The sequence below is a fragment of the Microtus ochrogaster genome, chromosome X (assembly GCF_000317375.1).
Source record: "Microtus ochrogaster isolate Prairie Vole_2 chromosome X, MicOch1.0, whole genome shotgun sequence".
In the NCBI taxonomy this organism is placed as follows: Eukaryota; Metazoa; Chordata; class Mammalia; order Rodentia; family Cricetidae; genus Microtus; species Microtus ochrogaster.
In genome coordinates this window covers 61,641,419-61,649,390 of record NC_022026.1, presented here as the reverse complement: position 1 = coordinate 61,649,390, position 7,972 = coordinate 61,641,419, and the positions used below count along the sequence as shown (strand labels likewise).

Genomic DNA, 7,972 nt, shown 5'->3' with positions numbered 1-7,972 from the left:
AGAGAGAGAGAATGTGTGGGGGGGTGCTCTTTCACAGAGGCTTATCTGGGTTTGTCCATTACAATAAGCCTCAGTTACTGTGCTTTCTGAGTCATTAACATTCTGCACACAATCAAACTTCCCGTCCCTCAAGAGAGTTATTCCCCGGGGCCTCCTACAGCTCAATTGTTCATTTAATGAGAGAAGTTGCATTCGGGAATTGGAAAGGACCCTCTGATTATTCCTCAGGTGTCTGTGGGAGTCATTCCTCCAGGTTCTGGTCCCTGTGCTGTCAGGAGCATCCTTTCCTGGTCACTTCTTGGACATTGGATCGTTAGTCGTGCTGCAGGGACAAACCGACTACTAAAAATAACCCCTTGCAATAAGGCCAAGGCAAACAGCATGCATTTCCTCAGACTTTTCGCCCAATCATAATCATACAGCGAACCCATCCTCATCTCCCGACACTTTTGAATGTATCCATGGAAGCAAAGTCCCAAGGCGGGATGGGAGAAGAGCGCAAAGGAGCAATGTGACACTGAAAGCTAGGCATAAATGTTGCCTATTGTTTGAAATCATTCTGAGCACTCCGGCACAGCCCTGGCAGGAGATCAGCAGCATACATAAGGAGCAATAAAAGTAAACAGTGCACGTTTAACCTCGCAGACTCGCCTGCGTTAATAGTGCCCCCATTGTAAGTGGGATGAAGGCGGCGGTGGGGAAGATACGGGACTTCACAAATGCAAGTCAGCAACTGCTGCTTCTCCATCCCCCTTCATAGTGTCACATAGAAGAACCATTTCAAAGTTACAGCTAACTACGCAGAGTTTGAAAAGAAATCAATCCCGAAGATATTTTCGAGCTTCTCTGGGACGCTTCCTGCTCTGTCACAGACTTCACACACCCGTTCATTTAAAACAAACAAACAAACAAACAAAAAGCCCACACGGCTAGCAAGCTACAGATTAATGCAAATTAAAGTGATGCAAATTTAAGTGATATTTAAAGGTTGTCTCTTTGTCTGCAAGAAGGATGAAAGGCTGAGTTTGGAAAGAAGTAATTTCCTAGGCAAGCCGGCAGCGCTTGTTTTCCTGCTTACCTTGGGGGAAACGCAGGGCTCCTTTCTTCTCAGACTTTTCTGAGAGCTAGAAAGAGGTCCTGTTACTTCCAAATGCTTTTGTTCTTCTGTCCCTCTGTCACATGGCTTGCCTTTTATATTTGCAACACACAAAAGTTAGGACTGTTGTTTAAGCGACCCAGAGAGAGAGAGGGAGGGAGGGAGAAAGAGAGAGAGAGAGAGAGAGAGAGAGAGAGAGAGAGAGTGTCAAATGGAAAAGTGCCATTGCAGGCATATATCAATCAGGCGTGTGGCCGCTGCAGTGCACCAGCAAATGGGAATACCACGGAAATGTTAAGCGCTCGTTATCGGGGACTCACAGCCTCTGCCCACTGCTGGGCTCCCTTCCATGGAGCATCTTACCATGAGAACAACAGCACAGAACACGGAAGTTTTCTTTCCCTCCCTCCCCATTTTGTTTTTGTATTTTTACAAAAAATAAGAGGCTAAATGAATATTCTGATTTTAATTCTTTTGCAAACATGTCACTGCCGTAAAGATGTGCGGTGCAGTTGGCAATAGAGACACATGGTTCGGGAATTACAAAGACAGGGCGGCATACTGCTTAAGGATTCAGCAGCTGGCCAGGACAAAGCTGAAATGCTGAGGGAGGGAAAGATGGACATCAGTAATCTTTCTCAGGCTAAGCAGGAAAGCAAGTGCAAAAAACGTTGCCCTGTTTTAGCATGATGTGCGTGGGTGGTGAGAGTTCTTTTTTCCAAGTTGTTCATCCATTAAATGATTTTTAGCAGCATAAATGCGATTCAGCTCTCTGTGGCACTTTAATAAGTGCCTTCACTGACATCATTTAGAGCAAAACCTTGTAATAGATTTAGAAACAAAGGGCATAAACGTTTGGTCCATGAATCCTTGAGACATGTGAGGGCATGACTAACAGGTAAGGCCAACCCACCAGATCACATTTAGCAGAAAAGCGGGAAAGGTAACCCATGTGTGAGGGTTAAGCACCTGCTGCTGTATACTGCCCTGTTATGAGCTTTGGGACCAAAAAGGGAAACATTTCATAAACCTTGCCGTCAAAATGCTTAAAGACAAAATTATCTGTAATTTTGAAAAACTGAGGACAATACAAAGAACCATGTATAATTTTTCTAATGTCAGGCAGATTCAGACCCAGAATAACTTATTTTATTAATACTGATGAAAACTTAAACCAAGGAAATGAAAAACACTCTAAGATAGTTTATTAAAATGCAAATATATCATAAACCTTAAGGAAAAATTTCTCTTGAGAGCTCCAGCCAGTCAACTTCTGATATCAAAAGCATCATATTATGCTACATCTGATCATTTATTTATGATCAATAAATTGGTAATCAAATAGTGTTTTGTTTCACCCACAGAAGCACTACTTCAAACAGTCATTGGTGTTTTATTCAAGGATGTAAATTCGTTCAGCTTTGCTTCAACCTTTTAATGAGGTTTTTTTTTCTTTTGCTCTCTGAGTGAAGCCCTATTTACCTTGGACCAGTCACAGAATTTCCTTCCGAGGATTAAGGATAAATGACAAGTTCAAAACCTTGAGGGAAAGGGATTTGGCTAAATGTCTTGAAAGCAGATGTTCAACAAGCAAATGGGAAATGGACCTTTAAAATGGGAATAATCTTCAAGCAGAAATGACTTGTCCCCAAGTAAGAGCCATGGAAACAATCATGAATGCATTTTCTGGCTTAACTGAGTGGATCAGATTCAGAGGAAGAATAAAGTCTAAGATCACCAACATTTTCAAGTATCAGAGTTTGTCAGTCACCAACCTTTTCATTTTTCTAAAAAACAATTAGTGACTTTTGCAGGTGGTTCTTACTGTTCCATCTTGCCATTTTTAGCTTGGGGGTTCTCGGGGTGGGCCTATCTGCTCGGAAACAACATGAAATGGTGTGGTTCTTTTGGATGGACTCTTCCAGCCTTCTACAAGTTGTCCTTCTGAAAGGGCACTGCAGAAAGTGTAAAGAATGCAAACACATTGACTGCTTGGCCTCAGAAGACAGACTCTTTCCCAGATGGAGGGAGCCCCGTGGATTCCTTCTGCTTTACCCTGTCAGGGATGGCAAAGACTACCATCTGCTGCCCCTTTCAAAAGGGAGGCTTTGCCTCTGCCCATCAGGCTCCAAAGGACCTGCTTCTAAGCCTGCCAATAGGTATCTGGCAACAGAAACTGTTTCCAGCACTTCACCACACTTTTTATAAATGTCAGTATGTCATGCAATTACTTTACTAGCCACGATAAACATTGCTGAGAAAGAGGATTTTCTTTAAATTTCCATCTATGAAAAATAATGAAGATTCTTTTGCTGCTATTTCATATGTATTTGGAGTGGAAAACATTTAAAGAAGAAGACATCTCTCAGCTGCACAGGGGGATAATCTTCAAAGGCATCCTACCCCAGTGCTGGGGATAGAACAGAGGAACTCTGTCACTGAACTACACCTCAGCTCCAAGGGACCATTTCTGAATCTTGTTTCTGTTCCTGATTTCTTGTTTTTAAGTGTTTTTAGTGAACAGTGAGTAGTTACCTATCATCTAAACACCCCTAATGGAGGACTAAGCCCAAGGCAAGTGGGAGACAAGACCTAACTCCTTACTGCAAACCTAAAGGATCAGGTCATTCTTTTCCCTTCCTCAGAGTAGATGGAATCCAGTGTGATCAAGTCTGCTTTGCTAGACTGGATGAGAAAGAATGAACAGTACATACAGACATTCAGAAATTATTCTCTGTGGTTACACAAGAATGGAAAACCTGGAGGCTGCAGCAGGCCAGTGTTAGGGAAAGCAGAGCCCATTAATGTGATACTGGGTGGCCTTGGGGACACATAGTCTGTGGGTGGGCGATCTCAGCAGTTTGATCTTTTTTTTTTTTGGCTGTATCTGTGTTCACCACCATTTATGAATCTGAAGACTGGAGAACTTTCCTGAAGACTCAATGAACTACAGCCCAAACCTGGCCTTTACACATTCTTGCTAATAAATTCCTTTCTGGTTTAATTAGCTATAGGTAACCAGAAGTCCTGTCCTTAATGCTATTTTTCCAAATTTACAGAAACCAACGTCATTAATAGTCACTTTTCAGTCTGCTATAGTTTCTGCTATGACACCATAGGTATAAAGGAAATTCTTATATGAATAAAGTAAGAAAGAGAGAGAGAGACCTCAAACCACCATCACAATGTACTAGACACAGTTTATATTTATCTGTGAGAATACTAATCATTTTTGCCCTTCCATACATAATTTTCATTCATTCATCTCAAAAATGCATTAATAATAATAGCAATCACCTAATAGGTGGTTACTCTCTGCTAGTCTATGTGCCAAATGTTCCATAAGCATCTTTTCTTTCAGAATGATACCCAACTATGTACACTATTGTTGTCTCTATTTCACCAGTGGGGAAAAATCGAGCCTCTAAGAGGTTAGGTGATTTGCCTGTTGTTGGCACAGCAAGCAGATGGCAGGTATAACTTTCGGTTTCCTCGTTTTCAAAGGCTGAAGCATAACCACTCACTATGTCATGCTGCTCCCACACAGCAGGTGTTCTCTAAGCAGCGTTGCCATTAATGGAAGAAAAAAAGGGAAGATGTGGACCAGTTCTTTTTTTTTTAAATTACAATAGTGTTTGGCCAATAGCTTAGGCAGATTCCTAGCTAGCTCTTAATTCTTTTTTCTCTTTTTATTTATTTATTTATTAAAGATTTCTGCCTCCTTCCCGCCACCGCCTCCCATTTCCCTCCCCTCCCCCGATCAAGTCCCCCTCCCTCTTCATCCCGAAGAGTAATCAGGGTTCCCTGAACTGTGGGAAGTCCAAGGACCGCCCACCTCCATCCAGGTCTAGTAAGGTGAGCATCCAAACTGCCTAGGCTCCCACAAAGCCAGTATGTGCAGTAGGATCAAAAACCCATTGCCACTGTTCTTGAGTTCTCAGTAGTCCTCATTGTCGGCTATGTTCAGTGAGTCCGGTTTTATCCCATGCTTTTTCATACCCAGGCCAGCTGGCCTTGGTGAGTTCCCGATAGAACATCCCCATTGTCTCAGTGTGTGGGTACACCCCTAGCGGTCCTGAGTTCCTTGCTCGTGCTCTCTCTCCTTCTGCTCCTGATTTGGACCTTGAGATTTCAGTCCGATGTGGACCAGTTCTTAATGTGTTTATGAAATTGTATGGAACAAAGAAATGTTTGCTTTTGCAGATACTGCCTAGCTTAATGTGAACAGGGCCATGAGCAAAGCAAAAGAGGTGGTACATCCGGGGATGTGCATCCTCCATTGGGCCTGAGGTTTTAAGGCATACAGTGGGAAGCAGAGGAGCAAGATATGCTTGTGAAGTAATACACAGTCATTTTTGCTTGACCTAAATTTATGCCAAGGTGAGCCAGGAAAATGTGATAAACAACATAGAGCCAAGCTAAGAAGATGAGGCCAAATGGGGTTCAAGAGGAGAACAAAACAGCTGCAATAAAGTTTGGTAGCAGAGTTCTTGGTGGTCTATGTACCAGGTGTGGTTATCAATTTCCAATGTTGCAAAACAAACAGAGAAAAAACAAAGCAAAAGGAGAAGGTAGAGTGAAAAGTCAATCTGAGCCTAAGAAGAGATTATATAGATAAGAGATGGAGGCAGAGGGAGACAGATTAAACAGCCAGCTGCTTTCATTCACTCAGCAGCATTGGGGCAGGGGACACTTTCTGCTATAGAGGAGAAAACCCAGGACTTTATGCACACTTGGCAAAGCCTTTACCAACATATTTTCAGTCTTTCACTTCCTTCTTATTTTGAAACGGGTCTCACAATGCGGTTCAGGATCCCCTGCATCCTCAATATTCCGAGTAGTTACAGTCACAGAGCTGCACACCTAACCCAAATTGAACTGTTCTTTTATGAAGAGAACTGATTTCCAAAAAGCACAATCACTGTCCAGAAACAATACCTAGTAAGTGGAAATAAAATTTGATATCTAGAAAATAATTCTTTTAGTGCCTCCTAGCTAGCTACCTGTGTTCTCATTCCCAGGGTTTCTCATTGCTACCATGGTGGAACAGTATGTTCAGAAGGAAATATTAAAAGTAAATGGCAAACATGTCAAGTATTCATGAATTAAAACATAAGGACATTTTTGATGATTCTCTTAGTTAGGGTTACTATTGCTGTGATGAAAACCATGACCAAAATCAACTTGAGGAAGAAAGGGTTTATTTGGCTTATGCTTCCACATGAAGGAACCTAGAGGCAGAAGTTTATGCAGAGGCCGCAGAGGGGTGCTGCTTACTGGCTTGCTCTAGATGGTTTCCTCAGCCTGCTTTCTTATAAAACCTAAGACCACCAGCCCAGGGGTGGCACCATCCACACTGGGCTGACTCCTCCTCCATTAATCACTAATTAAGAAAATGCTCTACAGGCCTGCCTACAGTCAGATCTCATGAAGGCATAATTCTCAGTTGAGGTTCCTTTCTCTCACATGACTATATGGTGTGTCAAGTTAGCATAAAACTATCCAGCACAATGCTTTATCACGAAGTGTGTAGTTTTATTGAGGTTAGAGAGCTCCTCAAAAACCCAAGATTTTTGCTCTCTCTCCCATCATACCATTGGTAATTTCTGTTTTCCTTGGCAGGTCAATTTATGGGCACAAGATGACTCCTAGAACTCTAGAAACCACATTGAAATGTAGGTGTCAAAGGGGAACAGAACAGTTTCTTCTTTGTATGCTTAAGAAGAATTTTCCAAAAACATCAGTCTTTCTTTTCCATCCCATTGACCTGGACTTGAGCCAGTCTAGCAACAGTTTCTGCAAAGGTAAACACAGTTGTCATCACTGGCCTGATCCTATCACAGTCCATGACTTGGGGGTTGGGTGTGTAGTCATATTCTTAGCCATGAGACAGAATAAATGACAGCTAAGCAGATAACTAGTAGCATCTGCCTCCGTGGGCATGACAATATGTGCACAGGGTGACTTCAGATTGTGGCAAATGCTAATTAGAAAAATGAAGCAATAATGAGATAGAGAGTAACTACTAGGGCTGAGTTAATAGGATGATCTGAGTGGGTCTCTGTGTAGAAGTGACATCTATGTTTCAATGTTAAAAGCAGAAATGCCAGTACAGACGGCGGAGGCGGCTGGAACCCGGACTGCGGAGGCGGCCGGAGGACGCCCTCCACAGATGGCAGGGACCGGCTGGGACCTGAGCGGCAGCAGAGGACACAGGCCGCAGGCGGCGGGAACCATCGTGGCAGCAGAAGCAGGCTGCAGGGACTGCACACAACACCGAGAGCAGATCGCCCCACTAAAATTAAATCAAAGAGGTAGGCCTCTGGTTGGGGAGGCCCCTGGCAAAGAAGGAGCAGGGTCCTATTCTTGAAGACCCTTCTGAGGGGTGAGAGGGATCTTGGCCCCCGGCAGGAACCAGAAAACAGAGCGAGGGCATTCTGTAAGAGGAGCCCCTGGCCAGCAGGGAAACCTGAACCAGTTTTGACAGACCCCTTAGACAGCATCGATAGGAGGAGATGGGCAGGCGCCAAGGCAAGAATTCACCCAATACTCTGAAAAACAGCATGAAAACACCAGAACCCAATGATCTTACAACAGAAGGTCTTCAACACCCTAACACAGAAGAAGTGGAAAAAATTGACTTTATGAAAGCAATACAGTCCCTTAAACAACATGTGAAAAACACCCTTATAGAAATGGATGAGAAGTATAACCAAAAATTTGAAGAAATGAATAAATACGTACATAATACCCTGGGAAACCAAGAAAGAATGATCAAACAGGTAATGGAAACAGTTCAAGAATTGAAAACTGAAATGGAAGCAAGGAAGAAAACACAAACTGAGGACCAGCTGGATATGGAAAATCTAGGTCAAC

The 7,972-nt window shown here is 43.0% G+C and overlaps 1 protein-coding gene across 1 annotated transcript in view; it reads right to left on the bottom strand.

Moving 5' to 3' along the window:
- Positions 1–1,238, bottom strand: part of Ndp (NDP, norrin cystine knot growth factor) — a 24,579-nt gene extending 23,341 nt beyond the window's left edge. The window contains exon 1 of the mRNA XM_005358948.3: positions 1,079–1,238. The gene's annotated coding sequence lies outside the window, so the exon portion shown is untranslated. The remainder of the gene's footprint in view (positions 1–1,078) is intronic.
- Between the last annotated feature and the right edge of the window lie 6,734 nt (positions 1,239–7,972).